Genomic DNA, 6,246 nt, shown 5'->3' on the forward strand with positions numbered 1-6,246 from the left:
GTTTCCATCTTCCTCCTCCTCTCCAGGGGTTCCGTGATTTTGCAAAGTGCCTATCAGAGGATTCAGAGGACTGATTCATTAGAATTGAAAAATTACATCTTTATTTTCACTTACTTCCTAGTGATACTTAACATTTTCATCAGCTGAGTGTAAGCCACAAAGCTGTATTTTTGATCTTTTCATTTTATTGGGGAGGCATTTCCCTGGTGATTTAACAGATCCCCAGCATATCAAGAGTGATAGCAGCATGGGTCAAGTGTTGTATTCACTTCCAGGGGATCAACCCCATGCTGCTTAGTTCCTAAGTCGTTGCCTGACTCTTTGAGGCCTCATGGACTGTGGCCTGCCGGACTCCTCTGTCCATGGGATTTCCCAGGCGAGAATGCTGCAGTGGGTGGCCGTTTCCTCCTCCAGGGGATCTTTCCCACCCAGGGATCGAACCTGCATCTGTGCATTGGCAGGCAGATTCTTTACCACTGAGCCACCAGTGAAGCCCATAACTGTGTAATAATAACTGTAATTTTGTAAATTAAAGCACTGTTTAAAAAGAAAGCCTTATATTATGCGCCACCTGAGATCATCTTGCCCTCACCCTTGTCTTATTGTAGCTATTACTGAGGCAACCAGCAATTTGTGGACGCTCAGCAGCACATGGAGGACCAACATGGCCATGCTTCTGGCAGATTGTGCTGCAGACCTCTCATCTCCTCTCTGGAGTTTTCTCCTCTACATGTACATGTGCAGTTCAGTGCCCAGCTCAGAAGCATGGAGGAGTTAACACACCTGATGGGAGAGGTAGGTGGATATATTTTCCATATTTCTTTGTTTTTATGTTTCTTGGAGATGGCAGAAGTCCTTCCTCTACAAAGGTGTAATATTTGCGTTTGCTCTCATTACCCCACACCCTCTTCAAGCACCGTTCCAGAAGGAACACAGAATGCCTAATCTAATGACAGAGTTGCCTTAGGTCAAAGAATACATCCAGTATTAAAGAGGGAGAAGAATATACAGCCATCCCTTAGTATCTGCAAGGGGTTGATTTCAGAACCCCCACAGATAACCAAAATGTACAGTTGCTCAAGAACCTTACATAAAGTGGCATAGTATTTGCTCATAACCTTTGCATATCCTCCAACATACTTTATAAATCATCTCTAGATTACTTATAATACTTAATGCAATGTAAATGCTAGGTAAATAAATATAAATACAATGTAAACACTATGCAAATAGTTGCCTGTGCAGAGCAAATTCAGGTTTTGCTTTCCTGGAAATTTCTGGAATTTTTTTCAGATATTTTTCATTTGTGGCTGGTTGAATCTGTGGGTACAGAAGGCTGACTGTATTAAGTATTGTGTATGCGTCTTATTTAAACTATATGCAGAGTACATTATGAGAAATGCTGGGCTGGATGAAGCACAAGCTGGAATCAAGATTGCCGGCAGAAATATCAATAACCTCAGATAAGCAGATGTCATCACCCTTATGGCAGAAAGAAGAACTAAAGAGCCTCCTGATGAAAGAGGAGAATGAAAAAGTTGGCTTAAAGCTCAACATTCAAAAAACTAAGATCATGGCATCCAGTCCCATCACTTCATGGCAAATACGTGGGGAAACAATGGAAACAGTGACAGACTTTATTTTTGGGTGCTCCAAAATCACTGCAGATGGTGACTGCAGCCATGAAATTAAAAGACGCTTGCTCCTTGGAAGAAAAGCTATGACCAACCTAGACAGCATATTAAAAAGCAGAGACGTTACTTTGCTAACAAAGGTCCATCTAATCGAAGCTGTGGTTTTTCCAGTAGTCATGTATGGATGTGAGAGTCAGACTATAAAGAAAGCCAAGCGCCGAAGAATTGATGCTTTTGAACTGTAGCGTTGGAGAAGACTCTTGAGAGTCCCTTGGACTGCAAGGAGATCCAACCAGTCCATCCTAAAGGAGATCAGCCCTGAATATTCATTGGAAGGACTGATGCTGAAGCTGAAGCTCCAATGTTTTCGCCACCTGATGTGAAGAACTGACTCATTGGAAAAGACCCTGATGCTGGGAAAGATTGAAGGCAGGAGGAGAAGGGGACAACAGAGGATGAGATGGTTGGGTGGCATCACCGACTCAATGGACATGGGTTTGAGTAAACTCCAGGAGTTGGTGATGGACAGGGAGGCCTGGCGTGCTGCAGTCCATGGGGTCACCAAGACTGAGTGACTGAACTGAACGGAACTGAACTGCTTTACTGATGGGACACCATGCCCTTCCTACAAGGCTGAGCTCCATTCCGGAGCCCAGTGTGCTGGCAGCATGTCAGGTGCTTCATCTCTTAGCATTTTGCAAGTAGATGTAGAGCTTTCAGATTATAGTAATCATTGCTTGCTCTCTTTAGAACTGGAAGAATCCGTCCATGGGGACTGCTGTATAAGACAAATTTGAGTGAAGGGTAACATTCTGTCCTCAGTTTTGCTTCAGCTTACCTGCCAGTTTTGTCTTTTCTTAAAATGAATGTTTTCCTGGATAGCCTGTCCATTTCCCCTGCAAAAATACAGACACCTGTTGCACAGTGTTTAGTATCTGAATGGACCTGTACCTGGGACATAGCATATGATACATTTATACTGGCAAATAGAAAAAAAGTATAAAGTTTGCCAGAAGACACCGTTATTTTATTCCACTTACGTATGCATAATCACTTGACTCTCCTTCAGTTCTGGTAGATGTTAGCTTCTGTGACTTAGGATGACATTTTTAAGTATAATTTTTTTCAGTAATAACTGATCAAAGGTCATTTTTTCTCTAAGTTTAGTACTAAGCGACACAATAGTACATCAAACTACTCACTCCCCTTTGAGTCATAGTTGAGCTTCTTATTCTCTTTTCAGGGCTCAAATAGTTGATAGCTATTAGTGTTTGTAGAGAAAATTTTTTAGTAAATTCTTTGGCATCTATTGTAAAAACAGTTTCGACTGATGAGCTTCTGGGAGGCTGAATATTTGAAGGAGAAAAAGAAGTGAACACTGATGTATTCCGTGCTTGGTCAAACCTGTTGCAACTAGAATTAGATTTAGTTTGTTAAGAATTTTGTTATTAATAAGTCATGCAGAGCAGAGAAAATCTGAAAGCACCAAGCCAGCAATAAATCACCAGGTAACAAATATTCACTTGTGGCTGATTTTGTACTATTTTTGTTGATAGCACAACAGAGCTGAGATACTTTCATTCTTGTCTAGTCAGAAAATGACAGCTCTGTTTTCTTGTCCTAACCCTGAGTATCTTCTATCCTGTCAACAGCTTTTGTAATATTAACTTTGACATTTATGTTTATGTGAATTATAAAGATATAAATAAGTGGGTGGTAGGATCTTGAATTTTTATAACTTTTTGTTTTTTATTTTTTTTGGTGACAATTAGTTTAGTGTTTTATTTTATTTTTTAATTTTACTTTATTTTACTTTACAATACTGTATTGGTTTTGCCATACATCAACGTGAATCCGCCACGGGTGTATATGAGTTCCCAATCCTGAAGCCCCCTCCCACCTCCCTCCCAAGGAAACCAGAATTGAAAGAGACACGTGTACCTCAGTGCTCATCACAGCACTGTTTATAATAGCCAGGACATGGAAGCAACCTAGATGTCCATCAGTAGATGAATGGATAAGAAAGCTGTGGTACATATACACAATGGAGTATTACTCAGCCATTAGAAAGAATACATTTGAATCAGTTCTAATGAGGTGGATGAAACTAGAGCCTATTATACAGAGTGAAGTAAGCCAGAAAGAAAAACACCAGTACAGTATCAGTTCAGTTCAGTTCAGTTCAGTCACTCAGTCGTGTTCGACTCTTTGCGACCCCATGAATCGCAGCACACCAGGCCTCCCTGTCCATCACCATCTCCCGGAGTTCACTCAGACTCACGTTCATCGAGTCCGTGATGCCATGCAGCCATCTCATCCTCGGTCGTCCCCTTCTCCTCCTGCCCCCAATCCCTCCCAGCATCAGAGTCTTTTCCAATGAGTCAACTCTTCGCATGAGGTGGCCAAAGTACTGGAGTTTCAGCCTTAGCATCATTCCTTCCAAAGAAATCCCAGGGCTGATCTCCTTCAGAATGGACTGGTTGGATCTCCTTGCAGTCCAAGGGACTCTCAGGAGTCTTCTCCAACACTAGTACAGTATACTAACACATATATATGGAATTTAGAAAGATGGTAATGATAACCCTGTATGCGAGACAGCAAAAGAGACACAGATGTATAGAACAGACTTTTGGACTCTGTGGGAGAAGGAGAGGGTGGGATGATTTGGGAGAATGGCATTGCAACTTTTTGTTTTTTTAAAGTGTTTATGCAACAAGTGAGAAAAAGGAATGAGTCTATTTTTAACAACACACAAAAAGTCAACCTAATTTGCTTATCAAACTGTCTTTTAATTAGCATTTCTCTGAGAATGAGCTATATATAAAGATACTGTTGCTTTGTAATTTTTCCTAAATAAGACGAGGTTTGAAAATTTCATAGATACAAGTCTCTTAAACCAAGGTAGTTGAATTTATACTCTAAACCTCAAACTTTATATTTCAGTAAGCCATGAATCTTCTGTTACAAAGATTTAGTACTATCTCCCACACCAGTGAGATGAACAAAGAGATATTTTATTATTATTTTTAAATTTTGAAACATTCTTTCTGACTCCAAGCTTTTGTTGGCTTAGCTAAATCCTGTATCTCTTTCCAATTCTCCTTAACTAATGCTTCTTACAGGAGGTCCTTTCGCACCTTCTAATCTGTCTTATGGCTATTAACGTTCTTAGTATTTGTATTTCTTACACTTACCCTTTTCGCAACAAAACATATATCCGTTGTACACGTGGTTTTCAGGTTCACATTTTATCTCTAGGATTTCTTCTGATTCCAATTCTCCTATAGGTAAAACCTAAGCTTTAGACAAGATACAAGAAAACAATGATCTGAAGGCACTGGAGAGTTAAAACAGGCATAATCTGGTGGGAGAATTGAAACTTGTAAGAATGGACTAGAGCCCGTTGAGTTTCTTTCTTTATGGTTTTAATGCTGAGGGTAGACCAGTGTTACCACAGTACAGGGTGTGTACTGTGTACAATAGAAATCGAAAGTCTTTGTGGTCTGAAGAACAGAGTATATATTTGGAAGACATTAGCCATGAAGGAGAGAAGGACAACTCCTGGGGTGGAGAAAACCAGAGAGAGGGAGCCCCAGATTCTATTAAAAAATGAAATACTGGTTGAGTCTCTGACTGACTGACTTCTTGATCCTACAAGGCTGAAGAAGTCTCAAGTCTTCACAGCTAATGTTGAAAGGATGAACTGAAAGTAAGCCGCTGCACAAAGGAGAGTTGGCCTACTAGGTGCAACCAGGTTAATTGCCTATAAAGACAAAAGCATCAGTACTCTTTTGAGGAGCATGACAAGATGCAGCATCTCTATGACATAGTATTTACAGGGTTTAGGATGCAGGATTACTCAGCATAAGGTGAATCAGTCTCAAAAGAAAAGGAATTCACCTGACGTCAACCATGAGATGATTCAGATGTTGGAATGATCTCAGATTTTAAAGCAGTTGTTATATTGATTCTCAGAGAAGTTTTTTTTTTTTTTTTAAAAAAGCTAATAATATACAGAAACTTATGAAATCTCAGTAGAGAAATAGAACTAAATGGAAATTCTAGAGCTGAAAAAATAGCCAAAGTTAACATTCCCCAGGTAGGCTTATCATCAAAATAGAAATGAGAGGGCAAGTCATCAGTGAATTTAAGGATGACTCAATAGGAGACTATTCTGAAGACAGAGAAAATAAGATTGAAAAAAACTGAGCAGAACCTTGGGGACTTGTGGGCAATAACAAAATAGCAAAAACAAAAGGATGGCATAATCAGACTGCTGAAAGCCAAGGATAAAGAGGAAATTTTGAAGCAACTAGAGAATAATGATATTTTATGTAAGAAGTACAAGGAAAACCTATGATGAAACAAATCAGAACAGTGGGGGAAAGGGGACAGGAACTACCTGGAAATAGACATGAGAAAACTTTTGGGGGTTGATATCATGATAGAGATTTGGGTCACACAGGTGTGTACTTTTATTATAGCAGCAAATATCCACTTAAGATTATTGTATCTAATCTCATTATGTGTAAACATAAATTTTACATTAAAAGAAAAAAAAAACTAAGCTAAAAATTGCAGTTTATTCTCACAAACTTTAAATACTCTGAGG

This window comes from Budorcas taxicolor, chromosome 10, assembly GCF_023091745.1.
Source record: "Budorcas taxicolor isolate Tak-1 chromosome 10, Takin1.1, whole genome shotgun sequence".
Classification (NCBI taxonomy): Eukaryota; Metazoa; Chordata; class Mammalia; order Artiodactyla; family Bovidae; genus Budorcas; species Budorcas taxicolor.